Source organism: Anomaloglossus baeobatrachus, chromosome 3 (genome assembly GCF_048569485.1).
Source record: "Anomaloglossus baeobatrachus isolate aAnoBae1 chromosome 3, aAnoBae1.hap1, whole genome shotgun sequence".
Classification (NCBI taxonomy): domain Eukaryota; kingdom Metazoa; phylum Chordata; class Amphibia; order Anura; family Aromobatidae; genus Anomaloglossus; species Anomaloglossus baeobatrachus.
Genome location: NC_134355.1, coordinates 445,156,387 through 445,182,514, shown reverse-complemented (window position 1 = coordinate 445,182,514; position 26,128 = coordinate 445,156,387). Strand labels below are relative to the sequence as shown.

General features: G+C 47.9%; 1 protein-coding gene across 1 annotated transcript in view; it reads right to left on the bottom strand.

Annotated features, from left to right (window-relative positions):
- LOC142296626 (lipoma-preferred partner homolog) overlaps positions 1–26,128 on the bottom strand; it is a 426,991-nt gene that overhangs the window by 370,972 nt on the left and 29,891 nt on the right. The window contains exon 2 of the mRNA XM_075340461.1: positions 11,603–11,680. The gene's annotated coding sequence lies outside the window, so the exon portion shown is untranslated. The remainder of the gene's footprint in view (positions 1–11,602; positions 11,681–26,128) is intronic.

Below are 26,128 nucleotides of genomic sequence, written 5' to 3'. Positions count from 1 at the left end.
ACAGCGACTCTTCTTCTGGCTGTGTAACCTGGAACGTCAGCCCATTTTAATATGGCAGCTAGTTCACATCTGCTTACATCCAACTGTGTAATGAAGTTTGGGTCAGAGAGGGAACAAGAAACAAATTACGTCACCTATCAAAGCGTTGGTGTTAGAAAAAAAAAACCAGGTAAAATAACCAGTGTGATGACATGGACCAATTATACTTTTCTCATCCATTTCTCTGCAGTGCACACCCTATAACACTAGACGTCCCAGAGAGGGGTCATTTAACCTTTCTACCATTGGAACCCTATGGAGCTCAAAATTTCTGGGACTTCTAGTGTTAAAGGGAACCTGTCAGGTCCAATATGCACCCAGAACCACGAGCAGTTCTGGTTGTATATTGCTAATCCCACGTAACAGTCCCTGTATACACTAGCATAGATAAAGGGATCTTTAGAAAAAGTAATTCTAAAGATCCCGTATGATATGCTAATGAGCGAGGGTACTAGTCGCAAGGGAGTTACATCCCTTAGCTAGTTGGCTACATTAGCATGTTAGTACACCCCTGTGGGCATACTAACATGCTAATGAATGTGCAGCGTCAGAGGATGATCTCACTTACCTCTCCGCAGCCATCGCCTCCTACTCCTGGATTTCGTCTCAGTGAGCATGATCCCAGATTTTCGGTCATGCGCACTATGAAGCAGGGTGTACGCACCCTGGCCTCAAACTCATGCAGTGCGCATGACCGAAAGTCAGGGATCATGGGCACAGACGAAATCCGGGAGCAGGACGCGGTAGGCAGAGAGGTGAGAGCGACCATGCTCTGATGCTGTGCATTCATTAGCATGCCCACATGGGCGTGCTTACATGCTAAGGGAGCCGACTGGCCAAGGGAACCAACGTCCTTGCGACTAGTCCCTGGCCCATTAGCATATGATAAAAGATCTTTAGAAATACTTTTTCTAAAGATCTCTTTATCCATGCTAGTGTATACAGGGATGGTTAAGCAGGGATTAGCAATATGCACCCAGAACTGCTCGTGATTCTGAGTACATATTGGACATGACAGGTTCCCTTTAAGTCCCGAGGCAGAATACGAACTGTGCAGATGCCTTTACTGGGGTCTATGACACCTTTAGAAGAATTACCGTATTTTTCGCTTTATAAGACGCACCGGATTATAAGACGCACGCCCAAATTTGGTGAAGGAATAGAGAATTTTTTTTTAATAAATGGGGTCCGTCTTATAATGCCAGCGTCCGTCTAACAAATCATATAGAGTATATGTCCCTCGTAGCCCCCCCATCCTAAAATTAGCCCCCTTAATCTGGATATGGCCACCTTATATTGAATATAGCCCCCTGTGGCTGGCACACACGCTGCCCCCTGTGGCTGGCACACACGCTGCCCCCTGTGGCTGGCACACACGCTGCCCCCTGTGGCTGGCACACACGCTGCCCCCTGTGGCTGGCACACACGCTGCCCCATGCTGCTGCTTTTAGTGAAATAAACTCTGTCCTTACCTTCTCAAGCACTGTGCTCCCTTGTGTACCCCTCCTCGGGGTTGAGCTCCGGCCTCCTGCATTTCCTGGTTCATGGTCCCGGTCATGTGATCGGCACAGCAGTGTGACACCTCTGCGTGCCTGATCACAGCAGCAGGAGGGAGTCCGGGCAGACACGCTGGAGGAGGTGAGTAAAGAGTTTATTATTTTACTATGGGCAGCAGCATGGGGGCCATAGCTAACACAAAGGGGGCATGTGTGATCAAAGGGGAGCACAGGCACATATAATATGCGCAGCTCCCCCAGCCCATCGCCGCGGTGCAGTTTCAGCACCACAGTGGTGGACAGCGGCTGCGCATATTATATGAGTGGGTGTAGGAGATCAAACGCTGCCACCCGCAGCTTCACAAGCCTCTACCAGCCTGCACCAGCCCCCCCAGCACCGCTCCAGAGCGGCCCCCACCTCCCCTGGACCATGCAGTATATAATCCGTATGTTCGGTTTATAATACGCACCCCCTACTTTCCCCCAAAATTTGGGGGAACAAAAGTGCGTCTTATAAAGCGAAAAATACAGTACTGCTACCTCTGTCCACGAGAATGAGAAACACCAGTTTTGTCGTGAATCCTAAGAAACATATCCCCATTTATCGATACAGCACATCTGGCTGTTGCCATTAACCATTTCATATCCGGTTCCTGTACCTGTCACTGTGTATATGTCCTTTTCTGTAGATATCCAGTGTATGACCTACTATGAGAATGCCTTATGAAAGTATAGTAACTGCAAGTCCAATAAGGGAAACCCCATTCTTGAAATTTATAAAACGGTTAAAAAGAAAAATGGTCTTTGGGCTCTACAGCCACCAATCTCACCCCAACTTTTCTTATACGCTCTTAAAAAATGAAATGTGATGGGTTACTATGGGCAACAGAGTTTTTCTTCAGCAGTTTTCACAGACCTGCACAATTGAAGGCCAAGTTTGCCCGACCAAATCAATGTGATTTACCAGGAAGGACACAGGGCGTCATTTATGAAAAATGTCTGAGAAAAATAATGCTTTGTTGCCAAACCAGAGATCAGGTTTCATGTAGGTAAAGTAAATCTGTTGTTATTGGTCGCTGTGGGCCTCCTAGTCTGAGCTCAGCATAATGAGGAGACAGCGACCTTGATTCCTGCAATGTGCCCCTTACTGGGCTGCTTTCTGTAGTTTTGATAAAAAGCAACAATTCATCAGCAGGAGATTATCACTATAGGACTAAAAACCTGCTGTCAGGTAGTCATCAATATTCATAACCACTGTGTAACCCAACCCACATCATTGATTGGCAGCTTTCAGTGTACCCTGTGCATAGACAGAAAGCTACCAATCAGTGGTGCGAGCAGGGTTATACAGAGCTCAACATTCAGAGAATTGGTAGATCTGCAGCAGATAAAGTAGCCATTTTATAAAAAAAAACACTAAGCAGTCTAATAAGTGACATCGCTGGAATATGCATCTCTGCCCCTTCATGCTGCTCTCAGATGGGGAAAAAACTTGGTGACAGACTCCCATTAAATAGTTTTAATAAATGTACCCCATTAATTTGACATGCCACAAATCTCCTAGAGAAGGCTATTTCTAGTACTGGATAAGTCATACCATTTAGGGGATTAAGGGGTACTTCTCACATAGCGAGATCGCTGCTGAGTCACGGTTTTTGTGACGCACCAGTGACCTCATTAGCGATCTCGCTGTGTGTGACACTGAGCAGCGATCTGGCCCCTGCTGTGAAATCGCTGTTCGTTACACACAGTGCTGCTTCATTTTTTGGATGTTGCTCTCCCGCTGATAAGCACACATTGCTGTGTGTGACAGCGAGAGAGCAACGATCTGAACGTTCAGGAAGCAGACTTCTGACAGCCTGCGGTAAGCTGTAACCAAGGTAAATATCTCGTAACCAAGCGAAGGGCTTTGCTTGGTTACCCAATATTTACCTTGGTTACTAGCGTATGCCGCTCACAGGCTGCCAGTGCTGGCTCCCTGCACACGTAGCCAGAGTACACATCGGGTAAATAAGCAAAGCGGTTTGCTTATTCACCCGATGTGTACTCTGGCTAGGAGTGCAGGGAGCCAGCGCTAAGTGGTGTGCGCTGGTAACCAAGGTAAATATCGGGCAACCAAGCGAAGTGCTTTGCTTGGTTACCTGATATTTACCTTAGTTACCAAGCGCAGCATCGCTTCCACGCTCTCTGCTGGCTGGGGGCTGGTCACTGGTCGCTGGTGAGATCTGCCTGTTTGACAGCTCACCAGCAACCATGTAGCGACGCACCAGCGATCCTGACCAGGTCAGATCGCTGGTGGGATCGCTGGAGCGTCGCTAAAGTGTGACGGTACCCTTAGGATAGGTTTCTTCAAATAATAAGATTCACCTAGGTCGTCTCTCCTTTTGTTGCCTTATTTGCATGTATCTTCCTTATCAGTTACATCTTGTATTCTAATCCAGACAATCACTGACCATTGTTCACAATCACTAACAATACTCTGCAGGGTTGTTATGTGGGTAATAAACCAAGTGCAGTAAATTTATGGCGCTTCCTGAGCTTTGTGCTATTGTAAATTAAAAGCACTGGGTTACAGCTCCTCAAGCAGGAATAGGTCGGGTGTCTGGCTGTCAAAGCTGGGGACCCTAGGGAGAAGACAGAATAAGTATATTACTGCGTCTGTCTTCTATTTTGGTGGCGGCATGGCAGGTATGGTGAGAAATTTGGGGCTTACGCTCACAGGCAGTGGCCTATGGAGCAATGTTCAGAGAAGGTACTCAGAACAAAGCTCCATAGGAATCGATGGGCATCGTGGGACATTACTCCAATTGGACTACATCGGACCTTCAAGGATTTTTTTGTATTCAATAACTTGGTGAACAGAGGGAGTGTTTATTGAAAATCTTTTTCCCAGTGTGTATGCGAGCACACTTTTTTTTTTATCTATACACTTGTTTTATATACACCACCTTAGTAACAGGGGTGTTTTATAGACTACTATCCATTACTAACCTCTCGTCATGATGTCAGCTGTCAATTCACAGCTGACATCAACCTAAAAAGTATTACGCCGATTGCCAACACACTAATAGTCCCAAGACTATGGTGAACCTGCATGGAAGTTTTGTTTGCTTTTTTGTTTTTGTTTTCTTAAATACAATTGTGAACCAGGAAAAGAGTGGGGGAAAGTTTTGGGGTTTTTTTTTTTTTTTTAAATAAACAATTTGTGTGTTTGTTTTTCTTTTCACTTCCCAGGTTAGTAATGGGGGTGTCTGATAGACACCTCTCCATTACTAACACCAGGGCTTGGTGCCAGCTGACACTACACAGCTGACATCAACCCCAACTACTATTACCCTGATTGCAACTTCACCAAAGCAATCAGGAAGAGCCAAACAAAGCACCACTCCTGGGGCAGCTAAGGGCTGCTAATTTTTAGGCTGGGAGGGACCAAATAATCATGGGCCCTACCAGCTTAATAACGGCCTCCAACTGTCTGCTATACCTTGGCTGGTTATCAGAAAGAAAAAAAAAAAAAATAAGGAGAGCCCATCCAGTTTTACTTAATTATTTAATTAAACTTATTTTTAAAAAAAAAAAAAACAGCGTGGAATCCCCTCTATTTTTGATAACCAGCTAAGGTAAAACTGACAGCTGAGAGTTGCAGCCCGCAGTTGTTTGCTTTTCCTATGCTGGTCAGCAAAAATTCCCAGGACCAAGAGGCATTTATTTATTTATTTTGAACATTTATTCCCCCATCCACATTTGTTTGCAGGGCAATTGCATACATTTTGCTTCCTTTTGCAGTCCCCTAGCCTTTACTTCAACCAACCATTTTACAGCACAGAAGTTCAGATCTCCATTGAATTACATGGAGTTCAGGGTCAGGTTCAGGTCCCGAACCAAACTTTTAACTGACGTCCAGAAGAACTTTTACGGGTCTGCTCATTTCTACCCATCACAAAAAAAAAAAAAAAAAGTTTTTCATATAACCTGTTGATTTCAGTCAACAGGTTATTTGGAGTGAAACATAAAAGGGAGCCTGTCAGGTCTCCTATGCCCTCCAACCCAGCAGCATTGATACCTGGATGGCCAAATTCCCTGCCTAGCCAGCACTGTATAATGCTATTCACTAATATGAATGTTGTAAAACAACTTATCAACCTCACTTTCCCAGTGGTAATTAGGGTCTTCATTAGTGGATGGGGTGTTAAGGCCCCGTCACACTAAGCAACATCGCTAGCAACATCGCTGCTAACGAACAACTTTTGTGACGTTGCTAGCGATGTTGCTGTGTGTGACATCCAGCAACAACCTGGCCCCTGCTGTGAGGTCGTTGGTTGTTGCTGAATGTCCTGGGCCATTTTTTAGTTGTTGCTGTCCTGCTGTGAAGCACAGATCGCTGTGTGTGACAGCGAGACAGCAACAACTAAATGTGCAGGCAGCAGGAGCCGGCTTCTGCGGAGGCTGGTAACCAATGTAAACATCGGGTAACCAAGAAGCCCTGTCCTTGGTTACCCGATATTTACCTTCGATACCAGCCTCCGCCGCTCTCACTGCCTGTGCTGCCGGCTCCTGCTCTGTGCACATGTAGCTAGCTGCAGGACACATTGGGTTAATTAACCTGATGTGTGCTGTAAGTAGGAGAGCAGGGAGCCAGCGCTAAGCATTGTGCGCTACTCCCTGCTCTGTGCACATTTAGCTGCAGTACACATCGGGTAATTAACCTGATGTGTGCTGTAAGTAGGAGAGCAGGGAGCCAGCGCTAAGCATTGTGCGCTACTCCCTGCTCTGTGCACATTTAGCTGCAGTACACATCGGGTAATTAACCTGATGTGTGCTGTAAGTAGGAGAGCAGGGAGCCAGCGCTAAGCATTGTGCGCTGCTCCCTGCTCTGTGCACATTTAGCTGCAGTACACATCGGGTAATTAACCCGATGTGTGCTGTAGCTAGGAGAGCAGGAAGCCAGCGCTCAGTGTGCGCTGCTCCCTGCTCTCTGCACGTGTAGCTCCGTGCAGTGGTAACCAAGGTAAATATCGGGTTGGTTACCGATATTTACCTTAGTTACCAAGCGCAGCATCTTCCACGCGGCGCTGGGGGCTGGTCACTGGTTGGTGGTGAGCTCACCAGCAACTCGTGTAGCCACGCTCCAGCGATCCCTGTCAGGTCAGGTTGCTGGTGGGATCGCTGGAGCGTCACAGTGTGACATCTCACCAGCAACCTCCTAGCAACTTACCAGCGATCCCTATCGTTGTTGGGATCGCTGGTAGTTGCTTAGTGTGACGGTACCTTTAGTTTCCCAGTCTAGTTGGCCCTCTTTCCACGTTATCAAGCCCCTGTTACCACTAGGTCCTGGAAATCTCAATAGCAGACGGTGACACTGGCTCATGGAAATCATGGGGCGTGATAACATGGAAAGAGCTAGTCTGGAAAAACAATACTCCATGGACTATTCAAAGCCCTAACTAGCATAAGGACAGCGAGGTTTTTAAGTAGTTTATTTAAACATTCCATAATAGCAGAATAAAGGCCACGTCTCACTAAGCGACATCACTGCTGAGTCACGGTTTTTGTGACATAACAGCGATCTTGCTGGCGATGTTGCTGTGTGTGACATCCAGCAACGACCTGGACCCTGCTGTGAGGTCGCCGGTCATTGCTGAATGTCCTGGACCATTTTTTGGTCGTTGCTCTCCCGCTGTGAAGCACACATCGCTGTGTTTGACAGCAAGAGAGCAACGATCTGAATGTGCAGGAAGCCGTCTTCTGCGGACGCTGGTAACCATGGTACACATCGGGTAACCAACCAAAGGCTTTGCTTGGTTACCCGATATTTACCTTGGTAACCAGCGTCCGCAGCTTCTAGAAGCCGGCTCCCTGCACACGTAGCCAAGGTACACACCAGGTAACTATAAGCAAAGCGCTTTGCTTAGTAACCCGATGTGTACTATGGTTACCAAGCACAGAGTCGTGACACAGGTCGCTGATCTCTGTGGAGATCTGCCTGATTGACAGCTCACCAGCGACCATGTAGTGACGCTCCAGCGATCCCTGCCAGGTGGGATCGCTGGAGCGTCACTAAGTGTGACGGTACCTTAATACAAGCCTGGTTAGGGAGGGAATTTAAGCATAAAGGTATCAATACTGCTTGGCATACAGTACCTGATGGGTTACCTATATCAGTTAAAAAACAATATATAAACAACTAAAATCACTTTTTCTTTATATGCATTGCAAAAAAAATGTATATAGTTATATAAGGTGTCACACAAAACCTCAGCCACGTCAATGAAAAAAAAGCTATGGTTGCTTGAAAGCGAAAAGGTGAAGAAAAAAATAAAAAAACACGGCCTAGTCATTAAGAGGTTAAAGTCTGATCTGTCATACTGCATTTTGGGAAGTGTAGTCTTTACATCTCACATTATACTACAATCGGATGTAGGAATCAATAGCTCTTCCACTGACTAAAAGGAGTTTGGCTTATGCATATATTTCACTGTAGAACACTGATCAAGGGGAAAAATACATTACAACCCCAAATTAAATTCACTTGGATACAGGAGTCAATTCTAGGAGTCCATAAGAATCATTATATGTCAATATTAGAAAACAAAGCCGGGGATCATTTATGGAAGGCACAGAATTTCTAAGGGTTAATAAGATTTCTGGTCAACCCCTAATGCAGAAATAGCAAAGTGATGGAGTAGAAAGAAGTACAGGAGAAAAGCAGCAGATTAGTAGCCATTCAGTGCCATGATCCAGCCACATTACACTGCATTGCTGATTGGTTACGGTGAGTGTAAGAAGTCTGTAGATTTCGGAGCACATTTCCACAGGTTGGGTGTAATGTGTTGTATGCAGCACTTACCTCCCTATAGAGGCATACAGAGCAAGAAGCATTGAGCTACTGCCGAAAATTGGAGTTTATCTCATTGTGTCCACAAGCAGAATACAGACCTCTGTACAGCAGCCTGCATGCTACTTGTGGTGCAGGAAACAACATTTTTAACGTAAAATTATTTGTGTTTTTTCCCAAAAAAGTCATAAAAATACATTTACATTTCATTGATTGATATCAGTGCAATTTTCTGGCTCATTTTTTGTATTTATCACTTTCAAAAAGCTTATTTTCACTAGTCATGATTCTGTAGCTGTGACAACGGTGGTGAAAACGTCCATGTGCTAATGATTGTCAGACGTTTCCTCCTCTGCACCAGGTGGAACTAAAAATACCCCAGGAGGGAGGTACTAGTGTTACACAATGGCCGAGGTCACTACGAGGTCTCATCCAGACTGAACCTATATAGCAGTCTCCCAGAAGAAACGCATACAGGGAATATGGAAGGGGACGTCTTCATTAGAAATAAGCTGTGCAGAGACACACAGAGAAAGGACCTGCCCACCCAACATGAAAAATCACTATATTCAAGATCTGGACCACACAAATCCCAAATATTAGTCTGTGTAAAACCAGATTTTATTTTATTTTTTTAAACAGTAAAAGGGGGGGGGGGGGGGGTCTGACCCACATGCTAACTGGACAGGGGCCATGGATTGGGAGAAGATAAAATATGTTGATTCAACACAAGCTGCATTGATGGTCTGTGCTGGCAGTGAAGGGGGGGGGGGTCTGTGCTGGCAGTGAAGGGGGGGGGGGGGGGTCTGTGCTGGGCAGTGAAGGGGGGGGGGGTCTGTGCTGGCAGTGAAGGGGGGGGGGGGGGTCTGTGCTGGCAGTGAAGGGGGGGGGGGGGTCTGTGCTGGCAGTGAAGGGGGGGGGGGGGTCTGTGCTGGCAGTGAAGGGGGGGGGGGGTCTGTGCTGGCAGTGAAGGGGGGGGGTCTGTGCTGGCAGTGGAAGGGGGGGGTCTGTGCTGGCAGTGGAAGGGGGGGGTCTGTGCTGGCAGTGGAAGGGGGGGTCTGTGCTGGCAGTGGAAGGGGGGAGTCTGTGCTGGCAGTGGAAGGGGGGAGTCTGTGCTGGCAGTGGGGGGGGGGCTGTGTTGGCAGTGGGGGGGGGGCTGTGTTGGCAGTGGGGGGGGAGCTGTGCTGGCAGTGGGGGGGGAAGCTGTGCTGGCAGTGGGGGGGAAGCTGTGCTGGCAGTGGGGGGGGGGGGGGGTCTGTGCTGGCAGTGGGGGGGGGTCTGTGCTGGCAGTGGGGGGGGGGGGTCTGTGCTGGCAGGGGGGGGGGGTCTGTGCTGGCAGTGGGGGGGGGGTCTGTGCTGGCAGTGGGGGGGGGGTCTGTGCTGGCAGTGGGGGGGGGGTCTGTGCTGGCAGTGGGGGGGGGTCTGTGCTGGCAGTGGGGGGGGGGGGGCTGTGCTGGCAGTGGGCGGGGGGTCTGTGCTGGCAGTGGGGGGGGGGGGGTCTGTGCTGGCAGTGGGGGGGGGGTCTGTGCTGGCAGTGGGGGGGGGTCTGTGCTGGCAGTGGGGGGGGGTCTGTGCTGCAGTGGGGGGGGTCTGTGCTGGCAGTGGGGGGGGGTCTGTGCTGGCAGTGGGGGGGGGGTCTGTGCTGGCAGTGGGGGGGGGGTCTGTGCTGGCAGTGGGGGGGGGGTCTGTGCTGGCAGTGGGGGGGGGGGGGGGGGTCTGTGCTGGCAGTGGGGGGCGGGGTCTGTGCTGGCAGTGGGGGGCGGGGTCTGTGCTGGCAGTGGGGGGCGGGGTCTGTGCTGGCAGTGGGGGGCGGGGTCTGTGCTGGCAGTGGGGGGCGGGGTCTGTGCTGGCAGTGGGGGGCGGGGTCTGTGCTGGCAGTGGGGGGGCGGGGTCTGTGCTGGCAGTGGGGGGGCGGGGTCTGTGCTGGCAGTGGGGGGGCGGGGTCTGTGCTGGCAGTGGGGGGGCGGGGTCTGTGCTGGCAGTGGGGGGGCGGGGTCTGTGCTGGCAGTGGGGGGGCGGGGTCTGTGCTGGCAGTGGGGGGGCGGGGTCTGTGCTGGCAGTGGGGGGGCGGGGTCTGTGCTGGCAGTGGGGGGCGGGGGTCTGTGCTGGCAGTGGGGGGGCGGGGTCTGTGCTGGCAGTGGGGGGGGCGGGGTCTGTGCTGGCAGTGGGGGGGCGGGGTCTGTGCTGGCAGTGGGGGGGCGGGGTCTGTGCTGGCAGTGGGGGGGCGGGGTCTGTGCTGGCAGTGGGGGGGCGGGGTCTGTGCTGGCAGTGGGGGGGCGGGGTCTGTGCTGGCAGTGGGGGGGGCGGGGTCTGTGCTGGCAGTGGGGGGGCGGGGTCTGTGCTGGCAGTGGGGGGGGCTATGTTGGCACTAGAAGCTGTGACATAACCATTCTGCTGTCACACACTGAGGCCTGTGATTGGCTGTAGCTGTCGTGTGACTAGAATAACATCATCAGATGTTTCTCTGATGACATGTTCTAGTCAGCTGATTGCTGCAGCCAATCACAGGTCTCAGTAGTACTGTAACAGAAGGATGGTGATGTCAGCATCCTGTGATACCCCAAGGAGGTGACATTAATGGAGTGTACATCATTTTGATACTTTCACTTCACCCATGCTGCTTGTAGTCTTTAGTGAGGCCAGGCACCCCTTTAAGTATTTATTAGTCAAATCTGCCAAATTTAAAGGCTTGAGCCATGCCCCTTTTCTGTATCACTGGTTGAGCACTTGTTCACTCAATTCATGTATAAGGAAATGTGAAGGAAACAGAGCGAGCGTGCCTGTGTAGGTGGAGCAGGTGCACTCTTACAAGGTGCTGGTGATCTGCCGCTACCTACAAAATGCAGCATGACGTTACTAAAGAACCAGCAGGCCCAGATATCACATGCCATGTGTGTGTAGTCCTGGCTAACCATGGAAATAAACATGGCCGCCAATATCCTTCAGCACCATACAAGACTTCTTAGTCAGCATCTTTTAAAAATTGATTGATGGCAAACACCATGGGATGATGAAATCAATATTCAACATACATCCAAAAGAAGGGACTTTTTTTTTTTGGGAAGAGTCCACAGGTAACTGTAGAATAGAGCAGAAAACAAGGCATTTAGAGCAGACATTGTCACATCGGATTTTTAGAAATCCTTACTTTGGAGATAGTTGGTAAGATAACGCGTTCCTTAAGAAAATAGGAATATTGGAGACCAAGACAGCACAATAACTCAGCACTCACCTCGCTCTTGTGTTCTCCCCCAGACACCGCACACTTACTGAAGTCTAAACCAGATCCAGAGATCCAGGGGCTCCAAACCTGAAAGAGACCACAAAGCAAGCTTCAAACATAGGAGGGGGATGTCACATCTACGAGCGCTCATATCCTGCTTCCAAACCCTGACTCACCTCCCCTCCTCTTTCAATAGATCACTGCTTTGGGTAAACATTTCCAAATATGGAAAACAGGACCAAGAAGCTAAATATCATCCTTCTCTGCTTTTCCCCAGTTTTGGTACTTTGGGAAAAAAAGGAATGAGAAGGGAGCGATATCTGTATAGGGACGTCCACTGTGTATAGGATTAACCCTACGAGTCCACACTGTGCCCGCTGCCCCTATGCAGACATCACTCACATAAAACTGGAGGATCAGCTTTGTAATTAGAGGTTTGTGCACAATGTAGCCATATCTGTCCATACTCTGCAAAAAATAATAAAAATGGAATAAAAGGCAAGATCACATGTGCAGTAATCATTTGTTAGAACGGATCCAGCAGCAATCCGTTGGGACAAAAAGTTTTCCATACACTCCCATGTTAATGAAAAAATAGATTTATGCAGGATCCATTTTTTTAACATTGGAGCCTATGGAAAACGGATTCTGCAAATACAACTTTGTCCGTTTTGAAAAAAAACGGATTTATGCAGAATCTGTTTTCCATAGGCTCCAATGTTAAAAAAACGGATCCTGCATAAATCAAACATTAGAGCCTATGGAAAACAGATTCTGCAAAAATCCGTTTTTTTCACAACGGACAAAGTTGTATTTGCAGAATCCGTTTTCCATAGGCTCCAATGTTAATGAAAAAAGTATGCAGGATCCATTTTTTTTTTTTTAACATGGAAGTGTATGGAAGTGGATCTGTTATCTGATTGCTTGTTAGCCTCCGTTTTTCTTTCCTTTGGAAAGGATATTTTTTTTGGCGCCCTTGAGAACACGTGTAATCAGTAGTCTTTTTTGCGTGGCTCCTTGGTGATCAGTTATGGGCCATATTTCAGCCAGCTGATTGCTTTCTAATTGCTGATAGATCTCAGCTGATGTCATGACTTTCAATGATTTTTGCACCCCTTCCTTCATATATTTAATACTTTCACCCAGAAAATGTTTTTTTTTTTTTTTTTTAATTTCAGCGTTGCAATGGCTTTAATTGTAAGCACCATGCCCCTAGTCTTAGCCTCACATGCTGCAGCCTTCATCTTTTTCCTTCGCCGTTCCGGTCAGTCCCCTGTAATTTGTGACCTGCCGGTAGCTCCGGTGTTTCATGGAGCACGCCGGAGGTCACAAAATCAATACATCTCTATAAGAGCCTCATTCTGGCTCTCACAGACTTGTATTGAGAATGTGTGTCATAACTTCTGACTTCCGGACAGTTAGAAGGTACGGGCACAAGATGGTGCCGAAAAATGACAAAGCCACCGGAGGACAAGTGTTGCATCCCACAAAGTAGCCATCTCCATGGGATACCAGGAGTATAGGGTGTTCCATACAAATGAAGTCATTTTTTATGTATACTGTAATATTGTGAAAGCTGCTGACAGGCAGCACTCGGAGGGTTACGCTTCCCCTGTGAAATCAGCCAATGACTGCAGCTATTTAAGGTTAGGTTAACATTTCCGTCAATTTGTATCAGTCACAATCCACGGCTCTGGTAAACAACGGAATCCGTTTGGCAGATTCCGTTGTTCCCATAGACTTTTATGAGCAGCGCATTGTGACTGATGACGCTGCGTTGCATCCTCCGCCCGACTGATCAGTCGTGGAACGACTGACCGTCGGGCTGCAGGAACGCAGCATGTAGCGTTTGAGCAGTGGAATCCTTTTGATTTCGCTGCGCATGCTCTCTCTCAGCGGCCGAATGATCACCTGATCGCCCGGCGGCCGGCTTCTGTGAGCGATCAGCTGATCGCCCGGCGGCCAGCTTCTGTGAGCGATCAGCTGATCGCCCGGCGGCCAGCTTCTGTGAGCGATCAGCTGATCGCCCGGCGGCCAGCTTCTGTGAGCGATCAGCTGATCGCCCGGCGGCCAGCTTCTGTGAGCGATCAGCTGATCGCCCGGCGGCCAGCTTCTGTGAGCGATCAGCTGATCGCCCGGCGGCCGGCTTCTGTGAGCGATCAGCTGATCGCCCGGCGGCCGGCTTCTGTGAGCGATCAGCTGATCGCCCGGCGGCCGGCTTCTGTGAGCGATCAGCTGATCGCCCGGCGGCCGGCTTCTGTGAGCGATCAGCTGATCGCCCGGCGGCCGGCTTCTGTGAGCGATCAGCTGATCGCCCGGCGGCCGGCTTCTGTGAGCGATCAGCTGATCGCCCGGCGGCCGGCTTCTGTGAGCGATCAGCTGATCGCCCGGCGGCCGGCTTCTGTGAGCGATCAGCTGATCGCCCGGCGGCCGGCTTCTGTGAGCGATCAGCTGATCGCCCGGCGGCCGGCTTCTGTGAGCGATCAGCTGATCGCCCGGCGGCCGGCTTCTGTGAGCGATCAGCTGATCGCCCGGCGGCCGGCTTCTGTGAGCGATCAGCTGATCGCCCGGCGGCCGGCTTCTGTGAGCGATCAGCTGATCGCCCGGCGGCCGGCTTCTGTGAGCGATCAGCTGATCGCCCGGCGGACGGCTTCTGTGAGCGATCAGGTGATTGCCCGGCGACCGGCTTCTGTGAGCGATCAGCTGATCGCCCGGCTTCTGTGAGCGATCAGCTGATCGCCCGGCTTCTGTGAGCGATCAGCTGATCGCCCGGCTTCTGTGAGCGATCAGCTGATCGCCCGGCTTCTGTGAGCGATCAGCTGATCACCCGTGAGAACTGCAGCTTCACAGAAAAGCGCGCCAACTACAGAAGGGGGGGGGGGGAGTGTGACTTTTTTCCTTCTATGCTTAAATTTTCTCCGCTGCACCCCGACAAAGAGGAGAGAGGTACACTGCAGCCTGAATGTAAGAGGAACTACTGAATACACATGATGAGGCAATACGATTCAAAGATCCCAGTGACTCAGATTTTTTTTTTTCATGACATATTGTACTTCAAGTTAGTGGCAAATTAAAGATATTTTTTGAGAATATTTGTGAAGGGAACCGGAAATTTGATGACAATTTCGTAAATTTTCAAACTTTTAGTTTTTATGCCTTTAGGCTATGTGCTCACTGGAAAATGGAATTTTCTCAAGAAAATCCCGCAGGTATTCAAAGGTTACCGCACCCGCGGTAAAAAACCGCGGGAAACCGCACCCGAAAACCGCATGCGGTTTGCCGCGTGCGGGTTGGGATGTGCATTATTGCATTCAATGCAATAAAGCACATTGAAAAAGAAAAAAAAGTCATTTCATTCAGAGATAGTAGATAGATAAAGAGACCGAAGAATAGATAGAGGGATAGACAGACAGACAGACAGACAGACAGACAGACAGACAGACAGACAGACAGACAGACAGACAGACAGACAGACAGACAGACAGACAGACAGACAGACAGACAGACAGACAGACAGACAGACAGCTGCATTTCCCACGGTCGGCAGTGAGTTCACATTACCGGCCGTGGGAAATGACCGGTAATTACCTCTGCTGTCTCGCTGCGAGACAGCAGAGGTAATTCAGCGCTGTGTGTCAGTCGCGGCTGGATGTGAGCAGCGCAGGACCTGTGGATTACGCCGGAGGTTTGGTGCGGGAGGGGTTAATAAAATGGTGAACGAGGCTTGTTTGTTTTATTTAAAATAAAGGATTTTTCTGTGTGTGTGTTTTATTCACTTTACTTACGGGTTGATCATGTCAGCTGTCTCAGACGCTGCCATGATCAAGCCTGGAGTTAATGGCGGCAATCCGCCACTATTAACCCCTTGTATTACCCTGCTGCCACTGCTACACGGCTGCAGGAAGAGCCGGGGACACGCCGGTACTGCCGCATAATGCATGCGACAGTGCCGGGGCAGCTGCGGCTGATATTCTCGGCTGCGGGAGGGGGAGTGAGGCGGGGGACATTAACCCTGCCCCTCGCCCTCCCCAGCCTGAGAATACCGGGCCGCCGCTGTGTGCTTACCTCGGCTGGACGGTAAATATGCAGTGGAACCCACGTGCTTTGTTTTCTATATTTCCGTTTGCTTTCTATGTGTGTTCTATGTGTCTGTGTTCTATGTCTGTGATGTCTGTGTTTACTCTCTGCTCCGCTTCCTCTTCCTGTAAGGACATCACTTCCCTGCAAAACCGCAGGCAAGCGATGTACATTACCGGAGGTAAACCGCGAAATGCCGCAGGGAATAACGCAGGAAAACGCAGTGAACCGCACAGAATTTGCTGCCTGCGTTATTCCCTGCAGAATTTCACGATTACATTGGAGTCAATGGAGTGAAATCCCGCAGCGACGTGCAAAAAAGAAGTGACATGCAATTGTTTTTGCTGCGGGAATCCCGCAGCAAAACATGCAGCTGTCAAATTCCGCCTAGTGCGCACAGCATTTTCTTTGCCCATAGGTTTTGCTGGTGATTCACTGCAGAGATGTTATGAATATTTTCTGCAGCGAAACATGCAGCAAATCCGCAGAAAATCCGCGGCAAAATGCGGTAAGTGCGCACATAGCCTTAAAAGGTAATCTGTTAGCAGGTTTCTGCTATGTAATCTGAAGGCCGCATGCTATAAGGCTATGTGCGCACACTGCGTCTTTTTGACGCTGCGTTTTTGCCGCGATTTGGTGCGTTTTTGGCTGCGTTTTGCTGCGTTTTTCAAATGCATTGCATGGGCGGAAAACGCAGAAAAACGCAGGAAAGAACTGACATGTCCATTTTTTTTTTTAACTCAAAAACGCAGGTAAAAAAAACAGATGTGTGCGGACAGCAAAAATGAAAACTCATAGACTTTGCTGGGGAAGCAAAGTCCTGCAGTTTTGAGGCCAAAAACGCACCCGAAAAACGCGCAAAAACGCCGCGAAAAACGCACTGTGCGCACATAGCCTAAGGGTGGACATACAGATTACAGCCCTGCATCTAATCACAAATAGTGCTTTTGTTTACCTGCAAAGTTAGTTTAAGCTTTAGTTGCTTTATCATTAGTCAGACTCTGCCCTCCTCTGTGATTAGCAGCTTCTCCGTATGGAAATGTGCACTGAAGCCTGGTGTGGGTGGGTGCAGCTTTTTAAGCTCTGCTGCTTTGCTACAACTAAAATCTGATTATATCTGACCGGTTGCATCCAGTAACCTCAGTGATCCCATCTTTGGAATCAGGATCTCTTTGCCTACATCATGCTGCTTTCAGATGAGTTAGCAAGTTTGTTTAGCCCCAACTTATTCACTTTTACAAGAGATATCAGGCCAAAAAGAACCTGAAAAATTATTACCCAGTTTTTTCCCCGAGAGTGCAGATATCCTCCATGTGGTCAGAAACCTCTGTTTGGACAAATGCCACAGCTCAAAAAGTAAGGAGCGCTATCTGAATTCTCAAACACAAATTTGGCTGAAATAAATGGCGGGCACCATGTCGCATTTGCAGGACCCCTAAAGATAACTAAATAACAGAAACACCAACACAAGTGACTCCATTTTGGAAACTAGACCCCTCAAGGACGTTGTCCAGGGTTATAGTGAGAATTTTGAATCTACAGGTACTTTACAAAATTTGATTACATTACATTGTCATATTAAACATTTTCTTTTTTTATTTTATCTTTTTCACAAAAATGTTGCACCAAAGTTGGCACATTAACAAGACGTAGCACCATAATGTGGACAACACGGCTTGTTACCCACTGTCTCATGAGTGTGGCAATACCCCTCATATAGTCAAAAGTTCTGTTTGGACAAACTTACGGGCTCAGAAGGGAAGGAGCAATGCTGGAATTTTGGAAAGCAATTTTGGCTGTATTTGGAATAGATTGTCATATTTGCAGAGCCTGTGGGGTTCAAGAGCAACAGACAAACCCCATAAGTACCTTTTTTGTAAACTATACCCTCTAATATATTTATTTAGGGAGTTCGTGAGTCATTTGACACCACCATTCTTTATGTGGTTAATGCAACAAGTTCGAAACATTACAATTCACATTTATGAATCTTTTTGTAGGGGAAAAAGACTGACTGGGATACCAAAATGGAGGGAGGAGTGCAGAACTTAGTCCTGCCTCTGACATTTCAGCAGTGACGACCGACTCCGCTACCATCGGGGTATGGGATCCAGTGTCTGAAAACAGCTCTGCCTCAGATCCGGCATCCGTTTCAGAACTAGTGGAGGCAAAAAGCGTGTATGCCTGCTCCACACTAGACATTCTGCAGGCCATTTTATATACCTGCCTAACCAAAATTCAGGGGGTTCAGATATTGGGGAAGCATTTTCTCACCTATTCTGAGACCTGTAATGTTCTTATTTTTCGAGGATCTGCTGGTGTGTGATGTCTTTTTTTTATGACGTTTTTACGGATACCATTTTTGGGTAGATGTGATGTTTTGATCTCGTCTTATTGCATTTTATTGTAATGTTCCGGAGACCAAAAAAAACCAACACAATTCTGGTTTAGTTTTTTTTCTCGTCACTCCCTTTACTGAACAGATTAATTTCATTCATGATTTGATATATCAGGTATTTCTGAATTCAGCGATACCAAATGTGTGTTTAATTGTCTTCATATTTTTAACAGCTGTTTTTTGGGGGGGTTTTTACACTTTTTATTAGGGGACTTGAATGTGATCTAGTCCGATCGCTGCTGCTGTACAGAACTGTGCTCCAGCACCGCTCTGCACGGCAGAAATGCTAAACTCCTGTGAATGCCAGAGCTGGCCCCTGCTGTTATGACAATCCTTGGCCACCCCATAATCACGTCATGGAGCCGACGATGGGGGTGGGGAATGGCACACTCCCCGCCGATGCGCGTTAAATTCCACTGTTGTAAACTGGTTTTTAGGTGTGGGTGGATCGGTCAGCTGATCAGATCAGCCGACATATGCAGGGGAACATGAGGAAAGGTGTCATTACTACAGCATGGGAACATTACTATTAGAGGGGGCACAATACTATAGGATGGGAACATTACTATAGGATGGGGACAGGGATGGGCACATTGCTACATTATATATGTGCGCTGGATGTGAGTTGATTGTGTGGTTACAGATGAGAGAAGCAGGATCACTGCTCTGTACTAGCAATGACTGGATATACAGAGCAGTGATATCTCATCTGTGCAGCACGATCACCTCACATCCACCGCACATACTGTATAATGTAGTAATGTGCCCATCTTTGCTGGGGCGATGAGAGGTCAGTGCTGAGCAGAATACTGACAGCCAATGAGTGTGCAGAGGGCGGGGCTGGACAGTGAGGCCGGGCGGTGCCAGCGCTGACTGAAGTTCGGCAGTCATGCATTCCATGTTTGGTTGAGCTGCATGTAAACAAAGAGCTGCAGAGAATAAAGGGATACCTTAAGAGGAACAAAAGTTAGAAAAGAAAAAAAAAAGTAATGTAGGGGTGATATATATGACAATACAGCACAGATTAGCTTACAAAGAATTTTGGAGTTTGTGTCGGACAACTCCTTTAAGTATTCAACACAGTGGGAGCTGCCATCAATTCTCAAGACCCACTCAGGGTATTCAATACCCTCATCCAATAGGAGCACCGCAGACTCCCAATTGATTCCCAGGTCAGAATGGACTCCAAATTCCTCAATGACCTGAATCATCTTGGGAATCTAATTGGGGCCATCCTCCAAACACAAAAGAATATCACCAGCATATAGCAAAATCTTGTACTCCTCACCCAAATAAATAAAACCCAAGTATCTTCCTGCCTTACCCAATATTAATTGCAAGGAGTTTGACTAAAACGGGAAATAGTAATGGGGACAGACGAGAACCCTGTTGTGTCCCTGAATAATAAAAAGGATATGCAAGTTCTCCATTGATGCCCACTCTGGCCTAGGGGGCATGATACAGCAACTGCGCCCACCTAATAAAGTTAGGGCCACATCCAAAACGTTCCAACACGTTCTACAGGAATTCCCACTTGAGCTTATCAAATGCCTTGGTAGCATCTAATAACAGAATAAAACAAAGACAACGCCCCTCACCATCCTAAATGTTCTAAAACAACCTTTGTATTATTCCTATGAGCCCCTTTACTACCAATAAACAGACACCAGTCCGGATGGAAAATAGAAGATATTGTCTTCAACCTTTCAGCCAGTACATTTGCAAGGATTTTTATATATGTATTTTAAGAAAATACCGTATTTTTCGGACTATAAGACGCACCCTGGTTTTAGAGGAGGAAAATAGGCAAATAAAATTTTAAGCAAAAAATGTGGTCATGACACACTTATGGGGCGAGGATCTGCTGCTGCCACTGTTATGGGGTAATGTCCTGCTCATATACTACCTAGCCTGCTCATATACTCCCCATGCTGCTCATATACCCCATCATCCTGGTGTATGGCCGCATCCTGTGGCACATAAAAAAAAAAAATTGAACGTTCATACTCACCTTACCTCACCTCACTCCCTGCAGCACCGCTCATCTTACCGTCTATGTCAGCGGCAGCGCCGCTGAGTGGAGCCGTCCCCGTTCCCCTGCAGCATCGCGATCTCCTCCTGTCTGTGCCAACGGCTGCGTGTGGACACGTGCGCACAGCAATGACATTATCGCTGTGCGCGCCGCTAGGCTCCACGCAAGTCACAAGTCAGCTGACCGGCACAGACAGGAGGAGATCGTGATGCTGCAGGGGAACGGTGAGTAATGTGTACTGATTCACTGCCCCCCGCACTGAGGATGATGATGATGATTTGCGGGGCAGTGAATACAGCCGCACATGATTACTCCAGGCTGCAGTTGCCAGGGGTGATCATGCGGGCCGGCTGTTTATCCCTCGCCCATCACCCCACCCACCTGTCAGTGCCGGCTTCAGTGCTGAGAGATGATGGGCGGGAGGATGGGCGTGCATATTAAATGAGCGGGTCCACGTGGTCACCGCAGGCTGTTACAGCCTGCTCGTGCCCCCGATGACCCAATCCACCGCAGCACCCTCATTCCCTGCAGCCCTATATTCAGACCATAAGACGCACCCCCCACTTTTCCCCAACATTTGGGGGGGAGAAAAAGTCCGAAAAATACAGTAATTGGTCAATTTTATTCAATTAGGATCTTTCCCTTTCTCCAGAATCTGAAAAAGAACACCCTCAAGTCCCAGATTGTGAGGGTAAAAAAGAACATGTAGTGAAGTGGTGGTGAGAAAGGATGGAGATCACATGACACTGGTGCCCGTGATGAAGGGTGGAAATGCATGAATGCAATGTACACAGCCTGAATATTGCGGACGAATAAGCATTATATGTGCACTAGAGAAAAGCAAAAACAAAAACACAAAACAAAACTGGAGTACTACTTTAAAGGGAACCAGTCATGATGAAAAATGCTATTAACCTGCAGATATGGGGTTAATCTGCAGGTTAATAGCATTCTGAACCTGCCTGAACATTAAAGGGAACCCGTCAAGTGCAATATGCACCCAAAAACATAAGTGGTTCTGGGTGTATATTGCTAATCCCTGCCTAACTGTCCCTGTATCTAGCAGAATAGAAAAATGAGTCTTTAGAAAAGTATTTCTGAAGATCCTATATGATATGCTAAGGAGCGCAGGGACTAGTCACAAGGGCTTTAGTTCTTGCGCTCATTTAGCATATTATTGTGCCCACAGAGGTGTGCTAACATGCTATTCAATGCCCCCTACTCAGCATCATCAGTGGTGACACGCGTACCTGTGTCCTTTGTCACCGCATCAGACGTTGGGTAGTGCACATTATCAGAAATTCTAGCACTTCCGGTCATGCACACTATGAAGCGTGCCAGCTTCAGAGAGGTCTAGTGCACATGACCGGAATTGCCGGGACTTCTGATCATGTGCACAGCCTGGCGTCTGTTGCGGTGACAACGGACACAGGTATGCGTGTCACCACTGATGACGCTGTACAATTGGCATTGAATAGCATGTTGGCACGCCCCTGTGGGCACACTAATATGCTAAGAGGGCAAAATGAAAGCAGGAACTAACGCTCTTGCGACTAGGCCCTGCACTCATTAGCATGTCATAAAGGATCTTCAGAAATACTTGCATGTGTTTTTCCCACGGTTTTTCCGCAGGTTGGTCCCTGCGGTTTTTTATGCTGTAATAACTGCAATAAATAATATAGATAATAGATAGATAGACAGACAGATAATGGATAGAGGGAAAGATGGATGGATGAATAGATAGATAATAAAGACCTATATAATGTCCCACCTCCCTGCATATTCTAAGCTGTCACCCTTTAGTGACTTTCATGTGTATTTAGCCAATAAATAAATAAAAAAAAAACCTGGAGGTCCCCCCCATCTTTTGTAGCCAGCTAGGGTAAAGCAGATGGCTGCAGCCTGCAGACCACAGCTGGCAGCTTTACCTTGGCTGGTAATCCAAAACAGAGGGCACCCCAAGCTGTTATTTTACATTAAATAAATAATTTAAAAACAAAAAACATGGGGTCCCCCCCAAATTGGATCCCCAGCCAAGGTAAAAGCGGACAGCTGTGGTCTAGTATTTTCAGACTAGGGAGGTCTACTGAAATTTGACACTCCCCAGCCTAAAAATAGCAGGCCACAGCCGCCCCAGAAGTGGCGCATCCATTAGACGTGCCAATCCTGGTGATTCGTCCCAACTCATCCCGTTGCCCTGGTGCGCTGGAAAACGGGATAATATATGGGGTTGATACCAGATGTGTAATGTCACCTGGCATCAGGCCCTGGGGTTAGTGATGTCACGCGTCTATCAGATACCCGACATAGACAACAAAAAAAGTTTTATTTGAAAAAACACTCCCCACATTCCCTTTTTCACCAATTTATTGAAAAGAACAATCAATTCCAGGTCAGGTGTAATCCAATGAGAGGGTCCCATGACGATCCATACCATAGTCACTGTCCCAGTCAATGAAGAACAGAATGTTCTCCATTGGCTGGAAGAGTAATGCAGTGACCTGAGCCAACATCAATAGGTCAGCCCAGGTCACTGCACGGGATGACGAGCGCTGACTTCAGGAGGTTAGATGAGATCATTACCTGCAGTGACGATCTCCTGCTCTCCTGACGTCAGCGCTGGCACTGACTACTATGCCCGCCGCGTTCTCAGCAGTATCGCGAGAGCCCGTGACGTCACCGCTAGTGACAGTCTCAGGCCACCCGCGAGACGGGCATAGAAGGCAGTGACAGCGCTGACGGCAAGAGCGCAGGAGATCGTCACAGCATGTAATGATCTCATTTAACCTCCTGAAGTCAGCGCTAGTCAACCCTGCGGCTGCCAACACTGCAGTGTGAGAAGCTGCTGATACTGCAGTGTGCCCAGATACTGACACATTGCAGTACAGGCAGCCGCGGGGCTGGCAGGGAGCGGGACACAGACTGCACGAGCACCCGCCGGAGGTCACACGGAAGTGCTTCCATGTGGCGTCCAGGGAGTGTGATGTGTGTGTTTTACTCTGCTCCGCTTCCTCTTCTGTCATAATGACATCACTTCCCTGCAAAACGCAGCCAGTGATGAACATGACCACACGTGAACCGCGGCTATAACGCATATAATTTGCTACCTGTGGTATACCTGTGGTATTTCGCAATTACATTACAGTCAATGGAGTGAAATACCGGGGGTATACCGCAGGTACCTGCGGAAAAGAAGTGACATGCACATTTTCTCAAGAAATTCTGCAGAAAGAATTTTGAGAAAAAAAAAAACGCAGTGTGCGCACAGCTATTTTTTTCCCCATATGTTTTGCTGGGAAATGTCTGCAGGAAGATTACAAACATGTCTCAAAAAATTTCTGCAGCAAAACCGCGGGTAAAAACGCAGTGTGCGCACAGGGCCTAAAGATCTCTTTATCCATGCTAGTGTATACAGAGACTGTTGGGCGGGAATTAGCAATATACACCCAGAACTGCTCGTGGTACTGGGTGCATATTGCATCTGACAGGTTCCCTTTAAACCCCACTGCCAGGAGGAAGAAAATTTTAATCCTTCCGGCAGTGTTCCGGTTTCAGTCATAGGGGCGGTGCTGGAAGGCTTTCAGTTTTAGACAGCCACTCAGTATTAGATCCAGCTATCAGCCTGTGTGGAGCCGTGACTGAACATTTGCGCCACTGCCCCATGACTGAAACCCAAATGCTGCCGAGAACATTAAAGTTCATCTCCCCCTGGCAGCAGAGCTTAATGTACAGACACCGGGCAAAGTTAGAATGCTATTAACCTGCAGATTAATAGCATTTTTCACAGGTGCCCTTTATATCTGTGTGTCTGTAAAGAGCTTTAGGGTAAGTTCACACAGTGCGTTTTTCGGGTGTGTTTTTGCTCAGAAAACTACATGACTTTGCTTCCCCAGCAAAGTCTATGAGTTTTAATTTTTGCTGTCTGCACACAGCGGTTTTTTTTTTTTAGCTGCGTTTTTGTGGTGCCCACAAAAACGCAGCATGTCTATTCTTTCGCTTTTCACTGCGTTTTCCACCCTGAGTTCAATGAGATGTTCAAAAACGCAATGAAAAACGCAAATTGCAAATATATCGCGTTTTAGTGCATTTATATGACTAAAAACGCAGCTATAAAAACGCAAGGGGTGGGTAGTAAAGAGACATGTACAGAAAGAGGATTCCTTCTGTCAGTAAACACAGAAGCGTGAATCCTCCCGGTACCGCCACCGCTGCCTCCAACTCCTGTCCAGTGCCATGTCCACTCCCGTGCGGCGCCATGGCCGGGTGGGAGTTGGAAGCAGCTGCGAAATCAAAAGTGAATAGTAGAAAAAAAAAAAAATGCCATACTCACCTGTCTGTAGACTCCCGGTGCCATGTCCACTCCCAGCTCCTCTTCCCGGTACCGCCGCTCCGGCTGTGTGCATACTTCCAATAGCTGTAGGACCTGGCGGTGATCACCTGATGCGGTCACCTGACGCATTAGCTGATCGTAAGTCTCGCGGTGACGCCGGATTTTTACCGCCCAGCCGGCTTAAACTATCAGCTGATGCCGTAAAGAGACTGCATCACTGATTACCGGCAGCTCCAGCAGCGATCAGACAGGAGTCAACACGGACGTGCATAAATTTTTTTTCTTTTGCACCGATGCATCAGCTGATTGTATAAACGGCTGTTATACAATCAGCTGATGTGTCATGTGATTCACATCCTTGAACCTGACATCACCTGATTGGTATGCCTTCCAGCAAACCGATCAGATTATATTGGATCCGGATTGGACGGCGCAGGACCCTTGACCCAGGATTACTGCGGAGGGGGTTCTTTATTTCAATGAAGATGGAGTCACTAATTGTGTTGTGTTTTATTTCTAATAAAAATATTTTTCTGTGTTGTGTTTTTTTTTTTATCTTTACTAGAAATCCATGGTGGCCATGTCTAATATTGGCGTGACACCATGAATTTCGGGCTTAGGGCCAGCTGAAAAAAATACAGCTAGCCCTAACCCCATCATTACCCAGCGAGCCACCCGGCATCAGGGCGGCTGGAGGAGTTGGATACAGCGCCAGAAGATGGCGCTTCTATGAAAGTGCCATTTTCTGGGGTGGCTGTGGACTGAAATTCGCAGCGGGGGTGCCCAGAAAGCTTGGGCACTCTGCACTGCGGATTCTAATCCCCAGCTGCCTAGTTGTACCTGGCTGGACTCAAAAATGGGGCGAAGCCCACGTCATTTTTTTTTTTTAAATTATTTTATGCAATTCATGAAATAATAAATAAAAAAAAAAAAAAAGTATTCCCTATAATTTTGGTTCCCAGCCGGGTACAAATAGGCAGCTGGAGGTTGGGGGCAGCCCGTACCTGCCTGCTGTACCTGGCTAGCATACAAAAATGTGGCGAAGCCCACGTCATTTTTTTGAGGGGGGGGGGCAAAAATCTCCTGCATACAGTCCTGGATGGAGCATGCTGAGCCTTGTAGTTCTGAAGCTGTCTGCTCTCCTGCATACACTAGTGGAGAATGAAGAACATATTGAAGAAGGAAATGACATCAGACCTTTTTTTATCAACAATCTTTAATGACATTGTTCACTGATAAAAAAAGCGCATAAAAACGCAGTGAGCAAAAACGCAGCAAAACGCAGCCAAAAACGCACCAAAATGCGATAAAAACGCATGCGTTTACACCGCGGTTTTGTTTTGCCGCAAATAACACAAACGCAGCATCAAAAAAATGTAGTGTGTGAACTTAGCCTTCGTGTTGAAAGGGTTGTTCATGATAAGAGAAAAAAAAAAAAAAAAAACACTACACCTGTTCTATTAAAGCACATTCATTTCAATGGGGCTGAGTTCCACTAACATGCAACAAAAGGAAAAGAGAACTGCAGTTTCTGAAGGAAAGAAGCCTTCTATTTTTTTTTTAATCTAAAAAAAAAACCAAATCAAAAAAAAAAAAAAAAAAACAGCAACCTTGTGAGCCTGTGTCTTAAGCCTCAAGATTTAGGCCAATGACATTTTTGGTTGTATTGGTGACAGCTTTGATCTCTATCTAGAGCCG